Source organism: Biomphalaria glabrata, chromosome 14 (assembly GCF_947242115.1).
Source record: "Biomphalaria glabrata chromosome 14, xgBioGlab47.1, whole genome shotgun sequence".
NCBI classification, from domain to species: Eukaryota; Metazoa; Mollusca; class Gastropoda; family Planorbidae; genus Biomphalaria; species Biomphalaria glabrata.
The window spans coordinates 17,433,210-17,445,403 of record NC_074724.1 but is presented as its reverse complement, the minus strand read 5'-3'; the positions used below and the strand labels follow the sequence as shown (position 1 = coordinate 17,445,403).

Below are 12,194 nucleotides of genomic sequence, written 5' to 3'. Positions count from 1 at the left end.
TTATTTTTTCTGTTATTTGATAAAAAATAGAACTAAGCAAATAATCAATATACTGTTACGTTCTCTCATAATCAGGCCTTCTGTAAACACTGCTAAACACACAACAACACATCAAGACATCAAGAACTTGACGATAAGGCTCCAAATAATCAGGTGCTTCAATAATGGTCAATTAAAACAGACAATATGACACAATATTGGCAATACATCAACACTAAAAATGCTATACTGTACATCAAGGTACTAAACTAATAAACTCTACTGTCTCTATCTCTTCCTGGAGTCGTACATTCACCTCAGGACTCCACAACGACCGACTTCATGGCAGACTAACAGTCCTGGTCTACTCGCTGTCCTGTATTGAACTGCACTGCCTTACACACACTGTGTCTCTGGTCCACGCAGGCTTATGATCAGATGACCATAACCCGGGTCTTATTCACGTGCAAAGTTCATGCCAGTAATGTCCCATGTCCTTCGATATAGCACACGCTAAACTGTATTACTGGCCTGTGTCACATATGTCAGCTGATCACACACAGTTAACCCTATTGCGTAGCGAATAGGGCTACAACAATACGCATACATTTTAGTCTATTTCTAACATGATAATGAAGAGAAGAAAAAAAGTATTCCAATATAAAGTCTTCATCAAATTTATAAATAAATTAAAATTTGCAATTGTATAGCTAACATTAGTCATTATTGGAAATTTTTTAGAAATCCATTTAAAGCAAGTAACTTTTTGGCTTTTAAATAAAAAAAAAAGAGGAATGAAGGAATTTTACTCATAGAAAATATCGTGTAGAAATCAGTGGTGGCCAAAGTTTGGTGTATGCGCCTCAAGTTGCGAATAGCACTATTATAGGTGGCTGAAAAAAAAAAAAAAAAAACAACTGATTTTTAGAAAAAAAAAGTTTTACAGAAATTTAATTGACTAGCTATTATGATGCCAAAATCGACTGAAATGTTTATGAAGGTAATAAGACCAACAAACACTGAACACGTTGGTTTTAGCATTGTATGTGGGTTGATGGATATATACACTTACTTTTAGTTAGTGTTGGACATTTTTTGTTACCTACATGATGATAATTTTAACAATTTTAAAATACTTTTTTGTTTAAGAGTCGTTTACATTTTTGCTGATAAGGAAGACTGTATGTTTGCGTTTATAAATCAAATATTTAGCTACTTAGCGAGTTATTGTGAACATTCCCTACATATGGAACTTCTTAATCTTAAAACAAATTTAGTACTGAAATAGGAATTGATGAGCTTTCCTCAATACAAATGATTGTAAGTGATTAATTATGGCTATCATTGTCATGTTAACATTTACAGAGATATGAAAATGTTCTTATAGTTATGCCTGAACGATATTTATGCTATCAAGCATTTTATCTATAAAAATGAAAAAAAAAAAAACTGGGACACGAAATAGGCTCTTAATATTACAAATTTGGCGAAAATCGGGACAAACTATTTTACTCTTTAAAGCTAGTTCTGCATATATTGCCTGTATGTAATTAAAAAAAATGAAATTCTAACAGTATTGATTTGGGACAGTGCCCACTGACGTCCATAACGTTGTGGGAGCTTCTACTTTCTTTGCAGATTTTCACGCTCTCCTAGTGCAGAGTTCTGCTCGTGAGATTTGGGAAAGATGCTAAGCTCTGACTGACATAACTCCTGCAGGCTTCTCTGGTGTTGACACTGTCTGTCGGGGTCTACAGCTTATGCTGAACTGATCAGCCGCCGCCCTGGAGACTAGTGAAGGATCAAGCCATTAAAATCTGCGGGCTCTAAACTCGTGATTACAAAAAAAAGTATCCTGTCGCTACGATTGACTAGCTGAGTTAACCGGTTTTTGATTGTTTTGATAGTCCAATGTTAATGTCTGGACTGTTTTCACTGCACACTCTAATCCAAATCTCTTCCTTCTGGAGGAACCCATACTTATGTTAAGAATAAATTCAAAGAAAACCGGGTCTGAGCAAACTTTAATAGGCTCCATTAGCAAGGAAAAGGGCGTTAGGCCTGGCATCAAAAATTTGCTAATAATTGCCTCTCAACGTTTGTACAAAGGGAGAACGAGCAACGTTGAGAAAAGAAGGCTACTATTCTTCTTAACACACAAACCTTGATAACATCTTTTTTCCCCAAAACGAACACAACAACAACAGAAACACGTCTCTGAAAATTTTAACCCAACATTTTATACTGGGAAAGTAAATGCCCCTAGGGCTAATTGAGCCATCTGATCCTAAATCTTTCTAAGTCAATCAATGTAAATTCGGAGGACTTATTTTAAATACACTTGAAATAAGTAATCTGGTCCACAAATGTTGCAACATTAGGAGGAGAACCCCTGATTGGTGAAAACAGAAGTGTCTCAATACCCGGGTGTTCTGTTTTCCGCTGCTCCTGTGAAGAGACCTGGTTACATTGGTGGCTAATGCTCTAGTCGCCAAGAAAGTGCCCTCGGACTTAAAGTCAGGGGAGGACAGACACTTTGATGTTAAAAATTTGGAAAAGCAATAAGTACATCAATGTTTTTTATCCACCAAAACAAGAACTGGCTTTAGAAATCGGAGAGATAATAACCTTAGACATATTTATAGCTTGAGATATAAATGCCCATTCACATTTCTGGGACTATGATGACACTGATCTGTCTGGTAAAAAAGTCCATCACCTGAGCAATTCTACTGACCTTTTTCTTTTGCAAAACAAACAATCTCCCCCTACTCCTCTGCATGCTAGTCACTATCACGACAAAATCTTTCTTTAGTCTTTGTCATAACGTATCAAGTACTAGGCGATATTGGTAGTGACCACCTTCCAATATTACTGACTGCCACTCTTTATAAAATCAGCACCAAGACCAATAAAGAGCCACGAAAGTGGTGCTCTACTAAAGGTAATTGGGATGGATACAAGGCATTTGTCGACAATGCCCTTGAAAAATCCAAGTAGAGTCTAGCTCTGTCGACAATGTATACCGTCAAATAACAGCAGCGATCCCGGGCATAACTAATAAGTTTATAAGTCGGACTTACCCTTGAAAAAAGCTCAAGAACTTTTGGACAGCTGAAATCAAACAACTTGTTACGGCACGAATAGAGCACACTAAAAGGTCCAAAACAATACAAACAATCCAACACTCAGAGAGAAATATAACAGACCAAACCTACTAGTCAAAACGGCTGTTAACAAGGAAAAACGAGAACATTGAACACCTGTGCAAAGTTAGACCTAAAGGATAGCTCATAGGCCTGAAGTCTTTTAGGAAATCTTGAAAAGGCTAGTCGTACGAAAACAACAATATCTTTATCTTCCCTCAGTGGGGTAAACATTTCATCAAAGAAGAAAATTGCATGGCCTCCCCCAGGACTCCGTCTGTCATGCGCCCTTTTCACGGCCTTTATAAATGACCTAGAGTCTTAGCTAAAATGCCAAAAGCTGCTATATGCTAATGATATTGTCCTTTGGAAATCCGGAAGGGTGCAACCACTATACAAAAAGTGCCACTAAAAGATCTTCATACGCTCTGCTAATACACACAAAAATGGAGGGTAGAAAAAAACACCTCTATTCTCTGTTCACGCTCGGGACAGGCATTCTCTGGCGATCCTTGCGGCTTGTACCTTGATGTAACTTTAGATCGCAATCTAAAAATGTGTGTAAACATCCAAGAAGTTGCAAGAAATGGCTAATGCAGGCCCACTAAACCTTAGGAGAGAAAGTTCAATACTGACTTGTTTTTAGCGTAAAAGGCTTGATGAATTCTTCCAAGCTAGAAAACTATTTGATGGTTAGAGATGCAGAAAACATATCCAGAAGCAGTCTTTTATGCATCATGCCACTAGACTCTGATGAAGCTAGCCTCTTCACCAACCGAAAAAATATTCAACGTTTTCATCCCCTTCCTCCTTGCCTCTTTGTGTCTACCAACGACCCCAGACATACGCTTTAAACTAGTAGACCCTAATGCCACTAAGCTTATTCGATCATCTAACTACCTTTATTAAATTCAAGCACTGGAGACCATTAAAGTCTTCAAGCCAAGTGCCATTTTGCATATACGGATGGGTCGGCATTGATAGATTCTGGTAGAGCATGATATGAAATAGAGAATGGAAACAAATCAAACCTGAACAAAACGAACCGAACTCTAACCTCAATTACGACCGAACCGAAACGAACCCGAACTTTAAAACTGATCGGTAAGAACCGAACCGAACGAACTGTCCTTACTTTGAGCGAACTGAATCAAATATTTTGCAATATTTTTACTAAGAAAAAATAAAAACTTAGTTTCACAATATGATTTTACAGTTATTTTTAATTTTTGGAAAAATCAGCTGGATCATTTTGAGTTGTCTTTTTTTGGTTCACTGCGAATGGTATAGTAACATTTAATATTTTTACGTTAATGAAATGGGTGAGTCGAATAAACGAATGACTATGAATGTAGAAACTACCAGGAAAAGTGGACAGATCTTTGACTTTTTACGGAGCATGAAAATAAGCCAATATGTTTTATTTGCATATTTGTGGCTGTTTTTAAAGAACGTAACTTTAAACAGCATTATGAAATAAAAAAAAACATAAACATATATGGCTGCATTCTTAGTTTAAGGAACAGTAAACAATTGTGAAGAAACGCCTATAGATTAGAGGATTGACTTGAAAAGAATATTTAACAAGAAGGGACAATAAAATGCGTAAACGGTAAGGGCAAGGAACAGAGTTTCTGACATTTTAAGTAGTGAAATAAAGCGTTTTTTTTTCGACTGCGAGGGGTTACTATCAATGTTTAAAGAAATGTTTTATGAAAATAAGAATGCAGTTTAATCCGCCACTCTCTTTAGCATAACAATTAAAAATCTCAATTTAAAACTAAGACATACCAGAGCTAGCAGCATAGCTATACATTTTTACCATCAGCGACGACATATGTGATAGCGCTCAACTCTTGCTACTTATTTGCAGAAAGAAAAGCAATTTTAAAATCACAGAAAAGGTATCTGCTTTGAAGAACATGCATTGGGACCACCACTGGCAAAGTCCTGTTCAAAGAAGTTTCAGACATTATTGAGGATGTATCTTTCCTTTGGGAGAAATTAGTTGGAGTGTCCACTGACAGAATTGTGGCTGGGTGACAAAGCTAACAGGCATTAAGAATTATTAGAAAAATTGTCAAGTCAAACAGAACCTCTGTTACAAGAAGTTGAATCAGTCTTACATACGCGCCTTCTAAAAGAAATTGCAACTCCTCATTTAGCAGGCAAAAAGGAGCGATACCAATGTAGCGTAATCGTCTTACGAGCATCTAGATTCAGTGCTTCAACTTGATGTCTCATCAATGCAGTAGGATCTTCAGAAGTTGGTTTTGGATAAACTTCCTACATCCCATGAATTAGTGTAAATATTATATTCACGTGGAAGGCGAGGTGGCTGATTGGTAAAGCGCTTTGCTTCAGAACGGAGGTGTCCCAGGTTCGAATGCTGGTGAAGACTGACGTTTTTTTTATATTTCTGATAGTTCAACCGTTAGTTTGGGAAAAGTAAAGGCGGTTAGTCGTTGTGATGGTTACATGACAACCTCGTTGACCGTGGGCCACAGAAATAGATGACCTTTACATTATCTGCCCTATAGATCGTAAGTTCTAAAAGGGAAAGTTTTAAAATTATAAATAAATAAAAAAAATTATTGCTTTTATATAGCTCTACTTTCATGTTAATGGCATGCTCGTAGCGCTATGGTACATTCTCATTTGTGGACACGTGTGGGGAGCGAGCAGGTTTTACGTGCTGCCTTTAGGTCCTCAGTAAACACAACTCTGCCCGAGTTGGGTGTTGAATTATATCCACAAGTTTCTAATAAAAGTGCTTTATTTTTAGCGGCCCCCGAAAGGGGAAAAGACGCTATTAGTTTTATGTTGCCTGTCTATCCGCCTGTCCGTCCGTCCCGTTTAGATCTCAGGAACTAGAAGTGAAAATGAAAATCGGACATCATGATATTTTAGATCATTAAAAGTTCTGATGCAACGGCTACTTTTTTTCTTCTGAAAGTGAAATATCTAATTTTTTAAATCAATTATGCAAGCGTTTTTTTTGCATAAAAATACATCTTTTTTAAAACTATTTACTCTTAATAGTAACAACACTGGAGGCTTTTTAGTAAGGGAGATGATTATTTACCATTTTTTAAAACACATTTATGCAAATGGTTTTAGATTTTTGATAAAAAAATATTATCTTTTACAATTGTATGGCTTAGGGATGTAAGTTCTGTCATACTAAATACTACATTTACAAAAAAAAATGTTAGGGTTTTATTTTTTAAAGAGAAAAAAATCTATTTACTAAGCAAATAAGTTGGACATAATTTATAACAACATTAGTAGTTTTTCATATTATCGCGTGAGCGCCACTGGGATGATGGATGCTGCAGGGCTTATGCAGTGACATAATACACAAAACTAAAGGATTTTTTTTACGGAATTGTTTTTTTCTTGAGGCGTTGAATAAGAGATAGACCCTTTACAAAACAATAATATCATTTAGATACTCATTATAAGACATCAGTTAGGTCAGGTTCACATCTAACTTCACATTCACTTTCACCTATCCATTGGTTTGCTGGACCTTTGGGGCACCACACAGGATCTGTCAACCTTCTTTCTCCATTCTTCTCTGTCCTTTGCCTTTGATATAATTTGATATAATTTCCTTATGATATTCTTTCTGAAAATATTGAAACCAGCCTTTTTCCTGCCTGGGTGGACCACTTCGGTGGTCGATTTTGAGTTTGTGTTTCCACACAAACTGTCTTTTGTTTGTATTTTTTCTGTTATGTGACCCGCGACACGAGTGTTGAAAATTAAAATGGCCCACTGGCCTAATAAGATTTTGAATCGCTGTTTTATCTAATTAATAAATGAATGAAAACATTATTACATGCAATTAGTTTTTGTTATTACCTATTTTCATAACATCGAACCGAACCCGAACTTTAACCTTGCCGAACCGAACCCGAAATATACTCGTCATCGAACCGAATCGAACTCGAACTTAAATCTGACCGAACCGAACCCGAACTTTAAAAGTTGGGTTCGATTCCCATCTCTAATTTGGAGCCTACATCGATTTTTTTTGGCTCTGACTCATTTTGGACCATGTGTAGCGTTTGTAATTTTAATCGGAAATCCATAGCAGTCTGTGAAGCCTTAAAAGTCTTTGACTTTTTACTCGGCAAATGAAATGTGATCACTAACTCAAAACCTGTGCTACAGGGTTTTGAAAGCCCTGGACCATGGCCCCAAAATATCAACACAATCATCATCAAAGTAAAGCAACGCTATGGCACCCCTGTAATAATTCAGTGGGTACCAAGTCACATAGGTGTGACTGACAACACTATTGCAGACTCCTTGCAGACTCCTTGGCCCACCGAGGAGTGCAAACACCACCCACCGAACAGTCTGTGAGTTTTCATTATGCTCTGGCTATAATAAAAAAAAAACAGAAAAGGAAAAGTGTGGCTTGAGTGCTTGGACAAGTCCCCAAAAGCCCGTGGAGTATGGTATCGCATGAGTAGTCCTGACCGCACTTCCCCTTGGTAGAGGCTTCCTGGCCTAACTTTCCTTTTAAGTATATACTAAATATATCATTTTTAAATAAGAAACAAAAGTTATAATAGTTTTATCGAATCATTCTTTTCATTCCGAAAAGCCAAAAAAAAGTAATTCTGTCTAAACGTGGAAAATAATTCCGGAGTCAAAGATTTAAAGTACAGTGTAGGACAGGCCACTATCCTGTTGACTCTTATTTCTCATTGCTATGGCCAAATTTTGATTCACGGTGCCCCCGCTGTGTGAAAAAGTAAGAAACCGTGTCTTATATTCTTTTTGACCGCCGAAGACTTGCTGATCTCCATATCAGCAGATCTGGGAAACCAAAAATTCTTGACCTGTATAGTGACATGTATGCACTACACAAAACAGAAGGGTTTCTGTCCAGAGCTTTTGCAAGAGCGGATTTGAGCATCTCATGTCCTTACACTAATAGAATTTGATGACGATGATGATAACAGTGTTCATAAATTATAATTATACAGAAATAGGAAATTAAAATTATAAATAAAAATAAAATATTAACAGGGAAAGACTTAATAAGTAATGTTTTTTTTTCTTAAATTCCCCAAGTCTACAATACATAAACGTGTATAACTAATCAAATATGTACACATTACCGTACTTTAAAAACTTTAAACGTGTATAACTAATCAAATATGTACACATTACCGTACTTTAAAAACTAAGGCTTGTAAATTTAAAGTGAAGGCAACTGAATGAGAAGTGAAAGAAGAATTGACGCTAAGAGGAAAAATGTTGTAATTATAAGTTATATTTATAGCATACCTTAGATCAGCTCCACGACCCCCTAATACAATTTTTCACTTGGCGGCGACCCAAATCCATAACATTTCTTTCATATACCTAGGTAAATGTGATTTTTGACTAATGTTATGAAATCGTTTTCCAAATGTAGATCACTGATGTTAATTCCATTGTAAGAGATTGAACATAGCAAGAGATTTATTTAGTGTAAAAAAACTTTATGCTTCAATTAGAAAAAAAAGTGTATTTCTTTTAACTTACATTTATTTACTTTTTTATTACTATTAATGTTGCATATAACAATTTAAACAATTTAAAAGTATTGCTATGCATGGACAATGTACACACTTTAACACATTAAACTAAAGCTACAATAATGTTGCGACATTATTTTGAAACACACAAAAGGCAGTATAACAAACATATGACAAGAAACATAATTAAAACATAGCAGCACTTAAAAATTTTTATTTGGTGGCTCTTTTGGATTTCTTAACTTTATCAGCCTTCAAACAGGGAGAGAACATCCTTGATACAGATCACTTCACTTATCTGAGAAGTAGAGTTAGTAAAGACGGCGGAACTGATGATGATATATTATTTCGAGCATCCCTCCCGAGACATGACGTTAAACTGCGCTCCTCTTTCCTTAACACTTTTGGGGCTCAAAAGTGTCCTACTTCTTTTCTATCATTGTGTCTTTCTCCTCTTTTTCTCAGTCTGCCTTCATTGATCATCACTCTGTCTCCTTATCTTTAAACTCTCACAACGTCCTAGACCAGTCCGTTTGCCGTGGACTGCGACGGGTAAGGGGGAGTCTATCGGAGGATAAACCTTCACATTACAATACTTTAGCTTCAAGTTCCCCTAGACCTGGTTTGGTTTCGGTTTTAGTTTAAGGCATATCGGCACGATTTTAGGCCATGTCGTGCCTGCATTCCCTTAAGGACTACTCTCGTTCTACATAACAAGGGCTAAATTCTATACAGTTAAATCATTAAAATCAAGGTCTTTTCACAGTTAAAATAGTAAAGGTAGTAAAAATTTAATAATCTGGTAAAAATGTAATGTAAATAGTACATGTTCACAAAGTCATAAATCAGATCTTCGTAGAGAACCCCACTTCCCGGATATAGCCCAGTACCTTCCCAGGGTCGATATTATCGAATAGTGTTTTTAAGTTAGTGGCTCTAAAATATTTCTTCCTGACATCCTGGTATCTGGGGCAATCAACGAGAATATGTTCCACGGTGAAGCGAGAGTCACAGTACTCACAAAGTGGGGGCTCGTCTTTCTTCAGCACAAAAGAGTGCATGACGTAGGTGTGGCCAATCCTAAGTCTGGACATGGTCGTGCTACCACGCCCTGTCAGACCTTTAGATGTGGGCCGCCACCTGACATCTGACACAATCTGCCTGAGTTTATTGTGAGTCTCGGCCTTCCATCGGTTCTGCACACTCTCGATAGGTGGCAGAGGCAATACTTTGTCTTAGGTCAGAGCAGGGAATTTGGGTTCCTGACACCGCATGATTTAGGGCTATCGTTGCTTCTCTGCCTGCGGCTTCGTTTCCCTCAATGCCAACATGGAAGGAGAGCCAGATGAAGGTGACATCCCTTTGGTCGGCTGTTATTTGGTCCAACAGCTTCAGGCTCTTATGTACCAATGAAATGTCAGTCTTCATCCGCCCGAAAGCTTGCAATGCAGATTTGGGATCGGAGCAGATTATAAATTTCCTCCTTTCTGATGCTTTAACGGCCATAAGTGCAAGCGATATTGCATGCAATTCGGCCGTAAAGATGGATCAGCCATCGGGGAGTCTACGGGAGATTGTTTTGTTCCGAAAGGAGCAAGCACAAGCGACCTTTCCCTCCATTTTGGATCCGTCTGTGTAGATGGTGCCACAATCTCCGTAGCTCTCCTGCAATTCCCTAAAGTGGACTTGTAGTATGCTTGGGTCTGTATTTTCTTTTTTGAAATTAAAGTGGGATAAATTTAATTTGGGTTTATTCATTAGCCAAGGAGGATTCTGAGGGCTTTCTATTTTAGAGATTTTGTCAATGGGGTAAATTTTGGATGGGTTCTCTCATTCGAAGGCCCAACGTCTGTATGACGTTAGGCCGCCTTCGATTGTATAATTCTACCTTTGTGGGGTTAAATATGGAGTCGAAAGCAGGGTTCGTGGGGTTGGATTTTAGCTTGACTATATACTGCATTGCAATCTTTTTCAATCTTATATCCATAGGGAGTTCTTCAGCCTTAACATGGAGACTTGGGAAAGGTGATGTACGAAACGCGCCGAGACAGAGACGCAGGGTTGCAATTTGTATTGGTTCCAGCATTTTTAGATAAGACTTTTTTGCTGCTCTGTATATTATGAATCCGTAGTCTAGCTTGGTGTGACAGATTAGCGAAAGTGACGTGTGTTTGGCTGGTTTAATGTCTAGGGGATGATTATTTTTGAAGCTATCACACACCAACCCGTCAGCATATAAATCGGGAGCAGGCACGCAACGAGATAAGCAATGAAAGAGAGATACAACGTTAAAAATTGAAGGATATTTATTTACATAAATATTTACACAGAGGAATAAAAAGGGGGAGGGTTAGCATCTATCTCTAATCAATACTATATTTAATCATCACTCTTGCACTTAATAAGAGAGTATGTCACTTTGTCTTTTGAACTTAGCTGGTTGTCCTGTTATATCGCAGCTGTCTGTGATCCTGTCTTGAGGTTCTGCAGCTCTAGCGTGTAGAGGGACGCCGGTGATACAGTTCTTGTGGAGTCTCAATCCAAAGTTCTGATATCTGTAGTGGGCACAGTAGGGCGGGTGGCCGGCTACCGTGGGCACAAATGTACTGCGGGCAGAGCGGATCCACGGTGGGCAGCGTAGTTAACAGGATAAATCCAGTGAGTTACGGAGGGTTTGGCGTAGCTATGACGTCTCGCACAGACTCTGGGTCTATAGGGACGTCGTACCTAATAAGTTGACAGGTGGGCTGTCGAAAAGGCAGGCAAGTAGAGCCAATAGCACCAAGTAGTAGAGTTGAGTGGATACACGTAGACAGTAGGTGATACTCAATAGCCAATAGGCAAGTGATCCGATAGATAGGCAGTAGTGCAGTGCTGAATAGCACCAAGTACAAAAGCGAGTGATCCAAACAAATAGGCAATAGGAAGGTAAATAGGCAGACACCTGAGGCAGTAAGTAAAAAGCATAAACATGTCCTATGTATGTATTTATGAATTATATTAATCTATTAATGCTACGTTGCTCAATTGATCGTTGATGCAACCCTGTATGTATTTGTACATCTTATTTTATTCCCTTTATCTCAGCAGTCCGCCATGATAATTTTGCTAGCGCACTGATATGAATTATCTCCCCTTTAGTCATTCTACTTTGACGAGAGTTGCGCCCCTTGAACGGACTTTCTCCCAATTCAAGCTCGCTCCCTTGTTTATGGCTGACGGCCATGTGTAAACAATAGCGTCATGGTCGCTCATCAGCGTCCGCCCCCTCTTTTTTTCTCTTTCCACGTGTGTTGTTTATTTGAAATTATTATTTCCCCTTTATGTACATTTTTATATTGCTGCTATCAGCCATCTATTTTCCAAATCCCAATTGTCATCATCTCCCCATTGTGCTCAAAAGCAATTTTAACAATATGACGAATGCACCTCAGTCGAGGGCATCGATAAGATGCATGAGAGACGTGTCCTAACTTGTCTTTATTTATCCGCAGCCTCCTTCAGGTGGGAGAAGGGGGGGGGAGAAAAA

At 38.0% G+C, this 12,194-nt stretch overlaps 1 protein-coding gene across 2 annotated transcripts in view; it reads left to right on the top strand.

Moving 5' to 3' along the window:
- LOC129922897 (uncharacterized) overlaps window positions 1–12,194 on the top strand; it is a 92,421-nt gene that overhangs the window by 24,761 nt on the left and 55,466 nt on the right. The window lies entirely within an intron of this gene.